Here is a 19142-nt window from a genome sequence, read left to right as displayed (position 1 = left end):
GTATTGTCTGAATATCCAAAGTCCAAGAGAAATTAACATTGATATCTGGTTTTTCATCTTCAGCCAACTCCTTCATTTTAAGAACTCCTGCCCGATCACGACCTTCAGATTATGAGACTGACGCCCTACCTACTGCGCCAACGAGGCACAAAATGACCAATAGTCAAGATACAAAAATATTGATAACAATCTTCAGATAATGTCACTGAAATGGTATCCACTGTGCCAAAAAGACCCATATTGTCTGAATATCCAAAGTCCCAGAGAAATGAACATTGATACCTGGTTTTCATCTTCAGCCAGCACCTTCATTTTTAAAAATCTGCTGCCCCGTGTGAGGATCGAACTCACGACCTTCAGATTATGAGACTGACGCGCTACCTACTGCGCCAACGAGGCACATAGATGCCAAAGGTCAAGAGAATTTTTTAAAATAAAGATCTTCAGATAATGTCACTGAAGTGGTATCCGCTGTCCCAAAAATGAAGGTATTGTCTGAATATCCAAAGAAATAAATATTTATACATGGTTGTCATCTTCAGCCAACTCCTTCATTTTAAGAACTCTGCTGCCCCCGCGAGGATTGAACCCACCACCTTCAGATTATGAGACTGACGCGGCTACCTCTGCGCCAACGAGGCACAAAATGACCAAAAGTCAAGATACAAAAATATTGATAACAATCTTCAGATAATGTCACTGAAGTGGTATCCACTGTGCCAATAATAACCGTATTGTCTGAATATCCAAAGTCCAAGAGAAATTAACATTGATATCTGGTTTTCATCTTGAGCCAGCACCTTCATTTTAAAAAATCTGCTGCCCCGTGTGAGGATCAAACTCACGACCTTCAGATTATGAGACTGACGCGCTACCTTCTGCGCCAACGAGGCACATACATGCCAAAGGTCAAGATACATTTTTTTTGATAAAGATCTTCAGATAATGTCACTGACGTGGTATCCGCTGTCCCAAAAATGAAGGTATTGTCTGAATATCCAAAGAAATAAATATTTATACATGGTTGTCATCTTCAGCAAACCCTTCATTTTAAGAACTCTGTTGCCCGGAGGATCGAACTCACGACCCTCAGATTAGAGCTGACGCGCCACCTACTGCGCCAACGAGGCACAAAAGACCAATAGTCAAGATACAAAAATATTGAAACACCTCAGATAATGTTTCTGAAATGGTATCCACTGTGCCAAAAAGACTTGTATTGTCTGAATATCCAAAGTCCCAGAGAAATGAACATTGATACCAGGTTTTCATCTTCAGCCAGCACCGTCATTTTTAAAAATCTGCTGCCCCGTGTGAGGATCGAACTCACGACCTTCAGATTATGAGACTGACGCACTACCTACTGCACCAACGTGGCACATACATGCCAAAAGTCAAGAGACATTTTTTTTGATAAAGATCTTCAGTACCCGTATTGTCTGAATATCCAAAGTCCAAGAGAAATTAACATTGATACCTGGTTTTCATCTTCAGCCAACACCTTCATTTTTAAAACTCTACTGCCCCGTGTGAGGATTGAACTCACGACCTTCAGATTATGAGACTGACGCGCTACCTTCTGCGCCAACGAGGCACAAAATGACCAATAGTCAAGATACAAAAATATTGATAACAACTCAGATAATGTCAGAAGTGGTATCCACGCCAATAAGACCCGTATTGTCTGAATATCCAAAGTCCAAGAGAAATTAACATTGATATCTGGTTTTCATCTTCAGCCAGCACCTTCATTTTTAAAAATCTGCTGCCCCGGGTGAGGATCGAACTCACGACCTTCAGATTATGAGACTGACGCGCTACCTTCTGCGCCAACGAGGCACATACATGCCAAAGGTCAAGATAAAAATTTTTTGATAAAGATCTTCAGATAATGTCACTGACGTGGTATCCGCTGTCCCAAAAATGAAGGTATTGTCTGAATATCCAAAGAAATAAATATTTATACACGGTTGTCATCTTCAGCAAACTCCTTCATTTTAAGAACTCTGCTGCCCCGTGTGAGGATCGAACTCACGACCTTCAGATTATGAGACTGACGCGCTACCTTCTGCGCCAACGAGGCACAAAATGACCAATAGTCAAGATACAAAAATATTGATAACAATCTTCAGATAATGTCACTGAAATGGTATCCACTGTGCCAAAAAGACTTGTATTGTCTGAATATCCAAAGTCCCAGAGAAATGAACATTGATACCAGGTTTTCATCTTCAGCCAGCACCGTCATTTTAAAAAATCTGCTGCCCCGTGAGGATCAACCCACGACCTTCAGATTATGAGACTGACGCGCACCACTGCGCCAACGGCAAATGCCAAAAAGTCAAGAGACATTTTTTTGATAAAGATCTTCAGATAATGTCACTGAAATGGTATCCACTGTGCCAAAAAGACCCATATTGTCTGAATATCCAAAGTCCCAGAGAAATGAACATTGATACCTGGTTTTCATCTTCAGCCAGCACCTTCATTTTTAAAAATCTGCTGCCCCGTGTGAGGATCGAACTCACGACCTTCAGATTATGAGACTGACGCTGTTCCTACTGCGCCAACGAGGCACATACATGCCAAAGGTCAAGAGAATTTTTTAAAAATAAAGATCTTCAGATAATGTCACTGAAGTGGTATCCGCTGTCCCAAAAATGAAGGTATTGTCTGAATATCCAAAGAAATAAATATTTATACATGGTTGTCATCTTCAGCCAACTCCTTCATTTTAAGAACTCTGCTGCCCCGTGTGAGGATCGAACTCACGACCTTCAGATTATGAGACTGACACACTACCTTCTGCGCCAACGAGGCACAAAATGACCAATAGTCAAGATACAAAAATATTGATAACAATCTTCAGATAATGTCACTGAAGTGGTATCCACTGTGCCAAAAATACCCGTATTGTCTGAATATCCAAAGTCCAAGAGAAATTAACATTGATACCTGGTTTTCATCTTCAGCCAGCACCTTCATTTTTAAAAATCTGCTGCCCCGGGTGAGGATCGAACTCACGACCTTCAGATTATGAGACTGACGCGCTACCTTCTGCGCCAACGAGGCACAAAATGACCAATAGTCAAGATACAAAAATATTGATAACAATCTTCAGATAATGTCACTGAAGTGGTATCCACTGTGCCAAAAAAGACGATATTGTCTGAATATCCAAAGTCCCAGAGAAATGAACATTGATACCTGGTTTTCATCTTCAGCCAGCACCTTCATTTTTAAAAATACTGCTGCCCCGTGTGAGGATCGAACTCACGACCTTCAGATTATGAGACTGACGCCTACCTACGCGCCAACGAGGCACATACATGCCAAAAGTCAAGAGAATTTTTTTGGATAAAGATCTTCAGATAATGTCACTGAAATGGTATCCCTGTCCCAAAAAGACACGTATTGTCTGAATATCCAAAGTCCCAGAGAAATGAACATTGATACCTGGTTTTCATCTTCAGCCAGCACCTTCATTTTTAAAAATCTGCTGCCTCGTGTGAGGATCAAACTCACGACCTTCAGATTATGAGACTGACGCCGTTCCTACTGCGCAAACGAGGCACATACATGCCAATGGTCAAAATTTTTTTTTTAAAATAAAGATCTTCAGATAATGTCACTGAAGTGGTATCCACTGTCCCAAAAATGAAGGTATTGTCTGAATATCCAAAGAAATAAATATTTATACATGGTTGTCATCTTCAGCCAACTCCTTCATTTTAAGAACTCTGCTGCCCCGTGTGAGGATCGAACTCACGACCTTCAGATTATGAGACTGACGCGCTACCTTCTGCGCCAACGAGGCACAAAATGACCAATAGTCAAGATACAAAAATATTGATAACAATCTTCAGATAATGTCACTGAAATGGTATCCACTGTGCCAAAAAGACCCATATTGTCTGAATATCCAAAGTCCCAGAGAAATGAACATTGATACCTGGTTTTCATCTTCAGCCAGCACCTTCATTTTTAAAAATCTGCTGCCCCGTGTGAGGATCGAACTCACAACCTTCAGATTATGAGACTGACGCGCTACCTACTGCGCCAACGAGGCACATACATGCCAAAGGTCAAGAGAATTTTTTTTAAAATAAAGATCTTCAGATAATGTCACTGAAGTGGTATCCGCTGTCCCAAAAATGAAGGTATTGTCTGAATATCCAAAGAAATAAATATTTATACATGGTTGTCATCTTCAGCCAACTCCTTCATTTTAAGAACTCTGCTGCCCCGGGTAGGATCGAACTCACAACCTTCAGATTTGAGCTGACGCGTCTACCTCTGCGCCAACGAGGCACATTATGACCAATAGCAAGATACAAATATTGATAACAACTTCAGATAATGTCACTGAAGTGGTATCCACTGTCCCAAAAAGACTCGTATTGTCTGAATATCCAAAGTCCCAGAGAAATGAACATTGATACCTGGTTTTCATCTTCAGCCAGCACCTTCATTTTTAAAAATCTGCTGCCCTGTGTGAGGATCGAACTCACGACCTTCAGATTATGAGACTGACGCGCTACCTACTGCGCCAACGAGGCACATACATGCCAAAAGTCAAGAGTTTTTTTTGGATAAAGATCTTCAGATAATGTCACTGAAAATGGTATCCACGTGCCAAAAAGACCCATATTGTCTGAATATCCAAAGTCCCAGAGAAATGAACATTGATACCTGGTTTTCATCTTCAGCCAGCACCTTCATTTTTAAAAATCTGCTGCCCCGTGTGAGGATCGAACTTACGACCTTCAGATTATGAGACTGACGCGCTACCTACTGCGCCAACGAGGCACATACATGCCAAAGGTCAAGAGAATTTTTTTTAATAAAGATCTTCAGATAATGTCACTGAAGTGGTATCCGCTGTCCCAAAAATGAAGGTATTGTCTGAATATCCAAAGAAATAAATATTTATACATGGTTGTCATCTTCAGCCAACTCCTTCATTTTAAGAACTCTGCTGCCCCGTGTGAGGATCGAACTCACGACCTTCAGATTATGAGACTGACGCGCTACCTTCATGCGCCAACGAGGCACAAAATGACCAAAAGTCAAGATACAAAAATATTGATAACAATCTTCAGATAATGTCACTGAAGTGGTATCCACTGTGCCAAAAATACCCGCATTGTCTGAATATCCAAAGTCCCAGAGAAATGAACATTGATACCTGGTTTTCATCTTCAGCCAGCACCTTCATTTTCAAAAATCTGCTGCCCGGTGAGGATCGAACTCACGACCTTCAGATTATGAGACTGACGCGCTACCTACTGCGCCAACGAGGCACATACATGCCAAAGGTCAAGAAACATTTTTTTTATAAAGATCTTCAGATAATGTCACTGAAGTGGTATCCGCTGTCCCAAAAATGAAGGTATTGTCTGAATATCCAAATATTTATACATGGTTGTCATCTTCAGCCAACTCCTTCATTTTAAGAATTCTGCTGCCCCGTGTGAGGATCGAACTCATGACCTTCAGATTATGAGACTGACGCGCTACCTACTGCGCCAACAAGGCACAAAATGAACAAACGTCAAGATACAAAAATATTGATAACAATCTTCAGATAATGTCACTAAAGTGGTATCCACTGTGCCAAAAAGACCCGTATTATCTGAATATCCAAAGTCCCAGAGAAATGAACATTGATACCTAGTTTTCATCTTCAGCCAGCACCTTCATTTTTAAAAATCTGCTGCCCCGTGTGAGGATCGAACTCACGACCTTCAGATTATGAGACTGACGCGCTACCTACTGCGCCAACGAGGCACATACATGTCAAACGTCAAGAGAATTTTTTTTTTATAAAGATCTTCAGATAATGTCACTGAAGTGGTATCCGCTGTCCCAAAAAGGAAGGTATTGTCTGAATATCCAAAGAAATAAATATTTATTCATGGTTTTCATCTTTAGCTAGCACCTTCATTTTTAAAACTCTACTGCCCCGTGTGAGGATCGAACTCACGACCTTCAGATTATGAGACTGACGCGCTACCTACTGCACCAAAGAGGCACATAAAGTCCAAAAGTCAAGATAAAAAAATATTGATAACAATCTTCAGATAATGTCACTGAAGTGGTATCCACTGTGCCAAAAATACACGTATTGTCTGAATATCCAAAGTCCCAGAGAAATGAACATTGATACCTGGTTTTCATCTTGAGCCAGCACCTTCATTTAAAAAATCTGCTGCCCCGTGTGAGGATCGAACTCACAACCTTCAGATTATGAGACTGACGCACTACCTACTGCGCCAACGAGGCACATAAATGCCAAAAGCCAAGAGACATTTTTTTTTATAACGATCTTCAGATAATGTCACTGAAGTGGTATCCGCTGTCCCAAAAATGAAGGTATTGTCTGAATATCCAAAGAAATAAATATTTATACATGGTTGTCATCTTCAGCCAACTCCTTCATGTTAAGAACTCTGCTGCCCCGTGTGAGGATCGAACTCACGACCTTCAGATTATGAGACTGACGCGCTACCTACTGGCGCTAACGAGGCACATAATGACATAAAGTCAAGATACAAAAATATTGATAACAATCTTCAGATAATGTCACTGAAGTGGTATCCACTGTGCCAAAAAGACCTGTATTGTCTGAATATCCAAAGTCCCAGAGAAATGAACATTGATATCTGGTTTTCATCTTCAGCCAGCACCTTCATTTTCAAAAATCTGCTGCCCCGTGTGAGGATCGAACTCACGACCTTCAGATTATGAGACTACGCACTACCTACTGCGCCAACGAGGCACATAATGACCAAAAAGTCAAGATACAAAAATATTGATAACAATCTTCAGATAATGTCACTGAAGTGGTATCCACTGTGCCAAGAAGTCCCATACTGTCTGAATATCCAAAGTCCCAGAGAAATGAACATTGATACCTGGTTTTCATCTTCAGCCAGCACCTTCATTTTTAAAAATCTGCTGCCCGGTGAGGATCGAACTCACGACCTTCAGATTATGAGACTGACGCTGCCCCTGCGCCAACGAGGCACATAATCAACTGTCCCAAAGACACGATTGTCTGAATATCCAAAGTCGCAGAGAAATTAACATTTATACCTGGTTTTCATCTTCAGCCAACACCTTCATTTTAATAACTCTGCTGCCGCGGAGGATCGAACTCACGACCTTCAGATTATGAGACCGACGCGCTACCTACTGCGCCAACGAGGACAAACATGCCAAAGGTGAAGATAAATTTTTTTAAATAAAGATCTTCAGATAATGTCACTGAAGTGGTATCCGCTGTCCCAAAAATGAAGGTATTGTCTGAATATCCAAAGTCCAAATAAATATTTATACATGGTTGTCATCTTCAGCCAACTCCTTCATTTTAAGAACTCTGCTGCCCCGTGTGAGGATCGAACTCACGACCTTCAGATTATGAGACTGACGCGCTACCTACTGCGCCAACGAGGCACATACATGCCAAAGGTCAAGATACATTTTTTTTTATAAAGACCTTCAGATAATGTCACTGAAGTGGTATCCGCTGTCCCAAAAATGAAGGTATTGTCTGAATATCCAAAGAAATAAATATTTATACATGGTTGTCATCTTCAGCCAACACCTTCATTTTAAGAACTCTGCTGCCCCGTGTGAGGATCGAACTCACGACCTTTAGATTATGAGACTGACGCGCTACCTTCTGCGCCAACGAGGCACATAAATCAACTGTCCCAAAAAGACATGTATTGTCTGAATATCCAAAGTCGCAGAGAAATCATCATTTATACCTGGTTTTCATCTTCAGCCAACACCTTCATTTTAAGAACTCTGCTGCCGTGTGAGGATCGAACTCACAACATTCAGATTATGAGACCGACGCGCTACCTACTGCGCCAACGTGGCACATAATGACCTAAAGTCAAGATACAAAAATATTGATAACAATCTTCAGATAATGTCACTGAAGTGGTATCCACTGTGCCAAAAAGACCCGTATTGTCTGAATATCCAAAGTCCCAGAGAAATGAACATTGATCCCTGGTTTTCATCTTCAGCCAGCACCTTCATTTTAAAAATCTACTGCCCCGTGTGAGGATCCAACTCACGACCTTCAGATTACGAGACTGCCACGCTAACTACCGCGCCAACGAGGCACGTAAATCAACTGTCCCAAAAAGACACGTATTGTCTGAATATCCAAAGTCGCAGAGAAATGAAAATTGATACCTGGTTTTCATCTTCAGCCAACACCTTCATTTTTTAAAAATCTGCTGCCCCGTGTGAGAATCGAACTCGACCTTCAGATTATGAGACTGACGCGCTACCTACTGCGCCAACGAGGCAGATACATGCCAAAGGTCAAGAGAATATTTTTTAAATAAAGATCTTCAGATAATGTCACTGAAGTGGTATCCGCTGTCCCAAAAATGTAGGTATTGTCTGAATATCCAAAGAAATAAATATTTATACATGGTTGTCATCTTCAGCCAACACCTTCATTTTTAAAAATCTGCTGCCCCGTGTGAGGATCGAACTCACAACCTTCAGATTATGAGACTGACGCGCTACCTTCTGCGCCAACGAGGCACAAAATGACCAATAGTCAAGATACAAAAATATTGATAACAATCTTCAGATAATGTCACTGAAGTGGTATCCACTGTGCCAAAAATACCCGTATTGTCTGAATATCCAAACTCCCAGAGAAATGAACATTGATACCTGGTTTTCATCTTCAGCCAGCACCTTCATTTTCAAAAATCTGCTGCCCGGGTGAGGATCGAACTCACGACCTTCAGATTATGAGACTGACGCGCTACCTACTGCTCCAACGAGGCACATACATGCCAAAGGTCAATACAATTTTTTTTTATAAAGATCTTCAGATAATGTCACTGAAGTGGTATCCGCTGTCCCAAAAATGAAGGTATTGTCTGAATATCCAAATAAATAAATATTTATACGTGGTTGTCATCTTCAGCCAACTCCTTCATTTTAAGAACTCTGCTGCCCCGTGTGAGGATCGAACACACGACCTTCAGATTATGAGACTGAACACACTACCTTCTGCGCCAACGAGGCACAAAATGACCAATAGTCAAGATACAAAAATATTGATCACTTCAGATAAGTTACTGAAGTGGTATCCACCAAACCCGTATTGTCTGAATATCCAAAATCCCAGAGAAATTAACATTGATACCTGGTTTTCATCTTCAGCCAGCACCTTCATTTTTAAAAATCTGCTGCACCGTGTGAGGATCGAACTCCACCCTTCAGATTATGAGACTGACGCAGCTACCTACTGCGCCAACCCTTCATTTGAAGAACTCTGTGCCCCGTGAGGATCGAACTCACGACCTTCAGATTATGAGACTGACGCGCTACCTACTGCGCCAACAAGGCACAAAATGACCAATAGTCAAGATACAAAAATATTGATAACAATCTTCAGATAATGTAACTGAAGTGGTATCCACTGTGCCAAAATAGACCCTTATTGTCTGAAATATCCAAAGTCCCAAAGAAATGAACATTGTTACCTGGTATTCATCTTGAGCCAGCACCTTCATTTTAAAAATCTGCTGCCCCGTGTGAGGATCGAACTCACAACCTTCAGATTATGAGACTGACGCACTACCTACTGCGCCAACGAGGCACATAATGATCAAAAGTCAAGTTACAAAAATATTGATAACAATCTTCAGATAATGTCACTGAAGTGGTATCCACTGTGCCAAGAAGAACCTGTATTGTCTGAATATCCAAAGTCCCAGAGAAATGAACATTGATACCTGGTTTTCATCTTCAGCCAGCAATCCTTCATTTTCAAAACTCTGCCGCCCCGTGTGAGGATTGAACTCACGACCTTCAGATTACGAGACTGACACGCAACCTACTGCGCCAACGAGGCACATAACTGCCAAAAGTCAAGAGACATTTTTTTTGATAAAGATCTTCAGATAATGTCACTGAAGTGGTATCCGCTGTCCCAAAAATGAAGGTATTGTCTGAATATCCAAAGAAATAAATATTTATACCTGGTTGTCATCTTCAGCCAACACTCCTTCATTTTAAGAACTCTGCTGCCCCGTGTGAGGATTGAACTCACGACCTTCAGACTATGAGACTGACGCGCTACCTACTTGCGCCAACAAGGCACATACATGCCAAAAGTCAAGAGACATTTTTTTTGATAAAGATCTTCAGATAATGTCACTGAAGTGGTATCCGCTGTCCCAAAAAAGAAGGTATTGTCTGAATATCCAAAGCAAATAAACATTTATACCTGGTTTTCATCTTCAGCCAAGTCCTTCATTTTAAGAACTCTGCTGCCACGTGTGAGGATCGAACTCACGACCTTCAGATTATGAGACGACGTACTTCCTACTGCGCCAACGAGGCACATAACGACCACTATTCAACAGGACAAACTATTGACAAAAACCTTCAGGTTATGACACTGGTGTGGTATCAACTGTCCCAAAAAGACATGTATTGTCTGAATTTCCAAACTCCCAGAGAAATGAACATTGATCCCTGGTTTTCATCTCGCCAACACCTTCATTTTAAAAACTCTGCTGCCCCGTGTGAGGATCGAACTCACGACCTTCAGATTATGAGACTGACGTGCTACCTACTGCGCCAACGAGGCACATACATGCCAAAGGTCAAGAGACATTTTTTTTATAAAGACCTTCAGATAATGTCACTGAAGTGGTATCCGCTGTCCCAAAAATGAAGGTATTGTCTGAATATCCAAAGAAATAAATATTTATACATGGTTGTCATCTTCAGCCAACACCTTCATTTTAAGAACTCTGCTGCCCGTGTAGCGGATCGAACTCACGACCTTTAGATTATGAGACTGACGCTGCTACCTACTGCGCCAACAAGGCACGTGAAGGTATCAACTGTCCCAAAAAGACATGTATTGTCTGAATATCCAAAGTCCCAGAGAAATCATCATTTATCCCTGGTTTTCATCTTCAGCCAGCACCTTCATTTTAAAAATCTACTGCCCCGTGTGAGGATCCAACTCACGACCTTCAGATTATGAGACTGCCACGCTAACTACTGCGCCAACGAGGCACGTAAATCAACTGTCCCAAAAAGACACGTATTGTCTGAATATCCAAAGTCGCAGAGAAATGAAAATTGAGACCTGGTTTTCATCTTCAGCCAACACCTTCATTTTTTAAAATCTGCTGCCCCGTGTGAGATTCGAACTCATGACCTTCAGATTATGAGACTGACGCGCTACCTACTGCGCCAACGAGGCACATACATGCCAAAGGTGAAGAGAATATTTTTAAATAAAGATCTCAGATAATGTCACTGAAGTGGTATCCGCTGTCCCAAAAATGAAGGTATTGTCTGAATATCCAAAGAAAGAAATATTTATACATGGTTGTCATCTTCAGCCAACACCTTCATTTTTAAAAATCTGCTGCCCCGTGTAGAGGATCGAACTCACGACCTTCAGATTATGAGACTGACGCGCTACCTTCTGCGCCAACAAGGCACAAAATGACCAATAGTCAAGATACAAAAATATTGATAACAATCTTCAGATAATGTCACTGAAGTGGTATCCACTGTGCCAAAAATACCCGTATTGTCTGAATATCCAAACTCCCAGAGAAATGAACATTGATACCTGGTTTTCATCTTCAGCCAGCACCTTCATTTTCAAAAATCTGCTGCCCGGGTGAGGATCGAACTCACGTCCTTCAGATTATGAGACTGACGAGCTACCTACTGCTCCAACGAGGCACATACATGCCAAAGGTCAATACAATTTTTTTTTAATAAAGATCTTCAGATAATGTCACTGAAGTGGTATCCGCTGTCCCAAAAATGAAGGTATTGTCTGAATATCCAAAGAAATAAATATTTATACATGGTTGTCATCTTCAGCCAACTCCTTCATTTGAAGAACTCTGCTGCCCCGTGTGAGGATCGAACACACTACCTTCAGATTATGAGACTGATACACTACCTTCTGCGCCAACGAGGCACAAAATGACCAATAGTCAAGATACAAAAATATTGATAACAATCTTCAGATAATGTTACTGAAGTGGTATCCACTGTGCCAAAAACACCCGTATTGTCTGAATATCCAAAAACCCAGAGAAATTAACATTGATACCTGGTTTTCATCTTCAGCCAGCACCTTCATTTTTAAAAATCTGCTGCACCGTGTGAGGATCGAACTCACACCCCTTCAGATTATGAGACTGACGAGCTACCTACTGCGCCAACTCCTTCATTTGAAGAACTCTGCTGCCCCGTGTGAGGATCGAACTCACGACCTTCAGATTATGAGACTGACGCGCTACCTTCTGCGCCAACAAGGCACAAAATGACCAATAGTCAAGATACAAAAATATTGATAACAATCTTCAGATAATGTAACTGAAGTGGTATCCACTGTGCCAAATAGACACTTATTGTCTAAAATATCCAAAATCCGAAAGAAATGAACATTGTTACCTGGTATTCATCTTCAGCCAGCACCTTCATTTTAAAAAATCTGCTGCCCCGTGTGAGGATCGAACTCACGACCTTCAGATTATGAGACTGACGCGCTACCTACTGCGCCAACGAGGCACATAATGACCTAAAGTCAAGATACAAAAATATTGAAAACAATCTTCAGATAATGTCACTGAAGTGGTATCCACTGTGCCTAGAAGACTTGTATTGTCTGAATATCCAAAGTCCCAGAGAAATGAACATTGATACCTGGTTTTCATCTTCAGCCAGCACCTTCATTTTAAGAACTCTACAGCCCCGTGTGAGGATCAAACTCACGACCTTCAGATTATGAGACTGACGCACTACCTACTGCGCCAACGAGGCACATACATTCCAAAGGTCAAGATAATTTTTTTGGGATAAAGATCTTCAGATAATGTCACTGAAGTGGTATCACCTGTCCCAAAAATGAAGATATTGTCTGAATATCCAAAGAAATAAATATTTATACATGGTTGTCATCTTCAGCCAACTCCTTCATTTTAAGAACTCTGCTGCCCCGTGTGAGGATCGAACTCACGACCTTCAGATTATGACGCCTACCTTCGCGCCAACGAGGCACATAAATCAACTGTCCCAAAAAGACACGTATTGTCTGAATATCCAAAGTCGCAGAGAAATTAACATTTATACCTGGTTTTCATCTTCAGCCAACACCTTCATTTTTAAAACTCTACTGCCCCGTGTAGGATCGAACTCACGACCTTCAGATTATGAGACTGAAGTGCACCTACTGCACCAACGAGGCACATACATGCCAAAATTCAAGATAAATTTTTTTGATAAAGATCTTCAGATAATGTCACTGAAATGGTATCCACTGTGCCAAAATCACCCATATTGTCTGAATATCCAAAGTCCCAGAGAAATGAACATTGATACCTGGTTTTCATCTTCAGCCAGCACCTTCATTTTTAAAAATCTGCTGCCCCGTGTGAGGATCGAACTCACACCCTTCAGGTTATGAGACTGACGAGCTACCTACTGCGCCAACTCCTTCATTTTAAGAACTCTGCTGCCCCGTGTGAGGATCGAACTCACGACCTTCAGATTATGAGACTGACGCGCTACCTTCTGCGCCAACTAGGCACATTATGAGCAATAGTCAAGATACAAAAATATTGATAAAAATCTTCAGATAATGTCACTGAAGTGGTATCCACTGTGCCAAAAATACCCGTATTGTCTGAATATCCATAGTCCCAGAGAAATAAACATTGATACCTGGTTTTCATCTTCAGCCAGCACCTTCTTTTTTTAAAATCTGCTGCCCCGTGTGAGGATCGAACTCACGACCTTCAGATTATGAGACTGACGCGCTACATTCTGCGCCAACAAGGCACAAAATGACCAATAGTCAAGATACAAAAATATTGATAACAATCTTCAGATAATGTAACTGAAGTGGTATCCACTGTGCCAAATAGACACTTATTGTCTAAAATATCCAAAATCCGAAAGAAATGAACATTGTTACCTGGTATTCATCTTCAGCCAGCACCTTCATTTAAAAAATCTGCTGCCCTGTGAGGATCGAACTCACGACCTTCAGATTATGAGACTGACGCTCTACCTACTGCGCCAACGAGGCACATAATGACCTAAAGTCAAGATACAAAAATATTGAAAACAATCTTCAGATAATGTCACTGAAGTTGTATCCACTGTGCCGAAAAGACACTTATTGTATTAATATCCAAACTCCCAGAGAAATGAACATTGATACCTGGTTTTCATCTTCAGCCAAGTCCTTCATTTTAAGAACTCTGCTGCCCCGTGTGAGGATCGAATTCACGACCTTCAGATTATGAGACTGACGCGCTACCTTCTGCGGCAACGAGGCACATAAATCAACTGTCCCAAAAAGACACGTATTGTCTGAATATCCAAAGTCGTAGAGAAATTATCATTTATACCTGGTTTTCATCTTCAGCCAACACCTTCATTTTTAAAACTCTACTGCCCCGTGAGGATCGAACTCACGACCTTCAGATTATGAGACTGACGTGCTACCTACTGCGCCAACGAGGCACATAAATGCCGAAAGTCAAGAGACATTTTTTTTGATAAAGATCTTCAGATAATGTCACTGAAATGGTATCCACTGTGCCAAAATGACCCATATTGTCTGAATATCCAAAGTCCCAGAGAAATGAACATTGATACCTGGTTTTCATCTTCAGCCAGCACCTTCATTTTTAAAAATCTGCTGCCCCGTGTGAGGATCGAACTCACGACCTTCAGATTATGAGACTGACGCACTACCTACTGCGCCAACGAGGCATATACTTGCCTAAAGTCAAGAGACATTTTTTAAATAAAGATCTTCAGATAATGTCACTGAAGTGGTATCCGCTGTCCCAAAAATGAAGGTATTGTCTGAATATCCAAAGAAATAAACATTTATACATGGTTGTCATCTTCAGCCAACTCCTTCATTTTAAGAACTCTGCTGCCCCGTGTGAGGATCGAACTCACAACCTTCAGATTATGAGACTGACGCGCTACCTACTGCGCCAACGAGGCACATAAATGCCAAAAGTCAAGAGACATTTTTTTTTATAAAGATCTTCAGATAATGTCACTGAAGTGGTATCCGCTATCCCAAAAATGAAGGTATTGTCTGAATATCCAAAGAAATAAATATTTATACATGGTTGTCATCTTCAGCCAACTCCTTTATTTTTAAAAATCTGCTGCCCCGTGTGAGGATCGAACTCACGACCTTCAGATTATGAGACTGACACGCTATCTACTGCTCCAACGAGGCACATAATGACCACTATTCAACAGGACAAACTATTGATAACAACCTTCAGGTTATGACACTGATGTGGTATCAACTGTCCCAAAATGACACGTATTGTCTGAATATCCAAACTCCCAGAGAAATGAACATTGATACCTGGTTTTCATCTTCAGCCAACACCTTCATTTTTAAAACTCTGCTGCCCCGTGTGATGATCGAACTCACGACCTTCAGATTATGCGACTGAAGCGATACCTACTGCGCCAACGAGGCACTTAATGACCAAAAGTCAAGATAAAAAAATATTGATAACAATCTCCAGATAATGTCACTGAAGTGGTATCCACTGTGCCAAATAGACACGTATTGTCTGAATATCCAAAGTCCCAGAGAAATGAACATTGATACCTGGTTTTCATCTTCAGCCAGCACCTTCATTTTTAAAAATCTGCTGCCCCGTGTGAGGATCGAACTCACGACCTTCAGATTATGAGACTGACGCGCTACCTACTGCGCCAACTAGGCACATACATGCCAAACGTCAAGAGACATTTTTTTTTATAAAGATCTTCAGATAATGTCACTGAAGTGGTATCCGCTGTCCCAAAAATGAAGGTATTGTCTGAATATCCAAAGAAATAAATATTTATAAATGGTTGTCATCTTCAGCCAACACCTTCATTTTAAGAACTCTGCTGCCCCGTGTGATGATCGAACTCACTACCTTCAGATTATGAGACTGACGCGATACCTACTGCGCCAACGAGGCACTTAATGACCAAAAGTCAAGATAAAAAAATATTGATAACAATCTCCAGAAAATGTCACTGAAGTGGTATCCACTGTGCCAAAAAGACCCGTATTGTCTGAATATCCAAAGTCCCAGAGAAATGAACATTGATACCTGGTTTTCATCTTGAGCCAGCACCTTCATTTAAAAAAATCTGCTGCCACGTTTGAGGATCGAACTCACAACCTTCAGATTATGAGACTGACGCGCTACCTACTGCGCCAACGAGAAACATAAATGCCAAAAGTCAAGAGACATTTTTTTTATATAGATCTTCAGATAATGTCACTGAAGTGGTATCCGCTATCCCAAAAATGAAGGTATTGTCTGAATATCCAAAGAAATAAATATTTATACATGGTTGTCATCTTCAGCCAACTCCTTTATTTTTAGAAATCTGCTGCCCCGTGTGAGGATCGAACTCACGACCTTCAGATTATGAGACTGACACGCTATCTACTGCTCCAACGAGGCACATAACGACCACTATTCAACAGGACAAACTATTGATAACAACCTTCAGGTTATGACACTGATGTGGTATCAACTGTCCCAAAATGACACGTATTGTCTGAATATCCAAACTCCCAGAGAAATGAACATTGATACCTGGTTTTCATCTTTAGCCAACACCTTCATTTTTAAAACTCTGCTGCCCCGTGTGAGGATCGAACTCACGACCTTCAGATTATGAGACTGACGGGCTACCTACTGCGCCAACGAGGCACATACATGCCAAACGTCAAGAGACATTTTTTTTTATAAAGATCTTCAGATAATGTCACTGATAGTGGTATCCGCTGTCCCAAAAATGAAGGTATTGTCTGAATATCCAAAGAAATAAATAATTATACATGGTTGTCATCTTCAGCCAACTCCTGCATTTTAAGAACTCTGCTGCCCCGTGTGAGGATCGAACTCTCGACCTTCAGATTATGAGACTGACGCGCTACCTACTACGCCAACGAGGCACATACTTGCCTAAAGTCAAGAGACATTTTTTAAATAAAGATCTTCAGATAATGTCACTGATAGTGGTATCCACTGTGCCATAAAGACATGTATTGTCTGAATATCCAAATAAATAAATATTTATACATGGTTGTCATATTCAGCCAACTCCTTTATTGACGCGGTATCAACTGTCCCAAAAAAACACGTATTGTCTGAATATCCAAAGTCCCAGAGAAATGAATATTGATACCTGGTTTTCATCTTCAGCCAGCACCTTCATTTTTAAAAATCTGCTGCCCCGTGTGAGGATCGAACTCACGACCTTCAGATTATGAGACTGACGCACTACCTACTGCGCCAACGAGGCAAATAAATGCCAAAACTCAAGAGAAATTTTTTTTTATAACGATCTTCAGATAATGTCACTGAAGTGGTATCCACTGTCCCAAAAATGAAGGTATTGTCTGAATATCCAAAGAAATAAATATTTATAAATGGTTGTCATCTTCAGCCAACACCTTCATTTTAAGAACTCTGCTGCCCCGTGTGATGATCGAACTCACTACCTTCAGATTATGAGACTGAAGCGATACCTACTGCGCCAACGAGGCACTTAATGACCAAAAGTCAAGATAAAAAAATATTGATAACAATCTCCAGATAATGTCACTGAAGTGGTATCCACTGTGCCAAGAAGACACGTATTGTCTGAATATCCAAACTCCCAGAGAAATGAACATTGATACCTGGATTTCATCTTGAGCCAGCACCTTCATTTTAAAAATCTGCTGCCCCGTGTGAGGATCGAACTCACGACCTTCAGAGTCAAGATAAACAAATATTGATAACAATCTTCAGATAATGTCACTGAAGTGATATCCGCTGTCCCAAAAATGAAGGTATTGTCTGAATATCCAAAGAAATAAATATTTATAAATGGTTGTCATCTTCAGCAAACTCCTTTATTGATGTGATATCAACTGTCCCAAAAAGACACGTATTGTCTGAATATCCAAAGTCCCAGAGAAATGAATAGTGATACCTGGTTTTCATCTTCAGCCAAAACCTTCATTTTAAAATCAATACTGCCCCGTGTGAGGATCGAACTCACGACCTTCAGATTATGAGACTGACGCACTACCTACTGCGCCAACGAGGCAAATAAATGCCAAAAGTCAAGAGACATTTTTTTTTATAACGATCTTCAGATAATGTCACTGAAGTGGTATCCACTGTGCCAAATAGACCCGTATTGTCTGAATATCCAAAGTCCCAGAGAAATGAACATTGATACCTGGTTTTCATCTTCAGCCAACACCTTCATTTTTAAAACTCTGCTGCCCCGTGTGAGGATCGAACTCACGACCTTCAGATTATGAGACTGACGCGCTACCTACTGCGCCAACGAGGCACATACTTGCCTAAAGTCAAGAGACATTTTTAAAATAAAGATCTTCAGATAATGTCACTGATAGTGGTATCCACTGTGCCATAAAGACATGTATTGTCTGAATATCCAAATAAATAAATATTTATACATGGTTGTCATATTCAGCCAACTCCTTTATTGACGCGGTATCAACTGTCCCAAAAAAACACGTATTGTCTGAATATCCAAAGTCCCAGAGAAATGAATATTGATACCTGGTTTTCATCTTCAGCCAGCACCTTCATTTTTAAAAATCTGCTGCCCCGTGTGAGGATCGAACTCACGACCTTCAGATTATGAGACTGACGCACTACCTACTGCGCCAACGAGGCACATAACAACAAAAAGTCAAGATAAACAAATATTGATAACAATCTTCAGATAATGTCACTGAAGTGGTATCCACTGTGCCAAAAAGACCTGTATTGTCTGAACATCCAACGTCCCAGAGAAATGAATATTGATACATGGTTTTCATCTTCAGCCAAAACCTTCATTTTAAAATCAATACTGCCCCGTGTGAGGATCGAACTCACGACCTTCAGATTATGAGACTGACGCACTACCTACTGCGCCAACGAGGCAAATAAATGCCAAAAGTCGAGACATTTTTTTTTATAACGATCTTCAGATAATGTCACTGAAGTGGTATCCGCTGTCCCAAAAATGAAGGTATTTTTTATTTTTAT

At 40.8% G+C, this 19142-nt stretch overlaps 8 non-coding genes across 8 annotated transcripts; all 8 read right to left on the bottom strand.

Moving 5' to 3' along the window:
• Positions 1 to 326: 326 nt before the first annotated feature.
• Positions 327 to 399, bottom strand: trnam-cau. The gene has a single exon. It is a non-coding gene; the product is annotated as a tRNA-Met (tRNA).
• Positions 400 to 3996: 3597 nt separating this feature from the next.
• trnam-cau lies at positions 3997 to 4069 on the bottom strand. Its single transcript has one exon. It is a non-coding gene; the product is annotated as a tRNA-Met (tRNA).
• Positions 4070 to 5717: 1648 nt separating this feature from the next.
• trnam-cau lies at positions 5718 to 5790 on the bottom strand. The gene has a single exon. It is a non-coding gene; the product is annotated as a tRNA-Met (tRNA).
• Positions 5791 to 7385: 1595 nt separating this feature from the next.
• On the bottom strand, positions 7386 to 7458 carry trnam-cau. The gene has a single exon. It is a non-coding gene; the product is annotated as a tRNA-Met (tRNA).
• Positions 7459 to 9828: 2370 nt separating this feature from the next.
• Positions 9829 to 9901, bottom strand: trnam-cau. The gene has a single exon. It is a non-coding gene; the product is annotated as a tRNA-Thr (tRNA).
• Positions 9902 to 12530: 2629 nt separating this feature from the next.
• trnam-cau lies at positions 12531 to 12603 on the bottom strand. Its single transcript has one exon. It is a non-coding gene; the product is annotated as a tRNA-Met (tRNA).
• A 2381-nt stretch (positions 12604 to 14984) lies between these two features.
• trnam-cau lies at positions 14985 to 15057 on the bottom strand. The gene has a single exon. It is a non-coding gene; the product is annotated as a tRNA-Met (tRNA).
• A 3305-nt stretch (positions 15058 to 18362) lies between these two features.
• On the bottom strand, positions 18363 to 18435 carry trnam-cau. Its single transcript has one exon. It is a non-coding gene; the product is annotated as a tRNA-Met (tRNA).
• Between the last annotated feature and the right edge of the window lie 707 nt (positions 18436 to 19142).

Source organism: Coregonus clupeaformis, unplaced genomic scaffold (assembly GCF_020615455.1).
Source record: "Coregonus clupeaformis isolate EN_2021a unplaced genomic scaffold, ASM2061545v1 scaf2573, whole genome shotgun sequence".
Lineage (NCBI taxonomy): Eukaryota > Metazoa > Chordata > Actinopteri > Salmoniformes > Salmonidae > Coregonus > Coregonus clupeaformis.
Note: the sequence above shows the minus strand (reverse complement) of the source record. Positions and strands in the feature narration are given on the sequence as shown.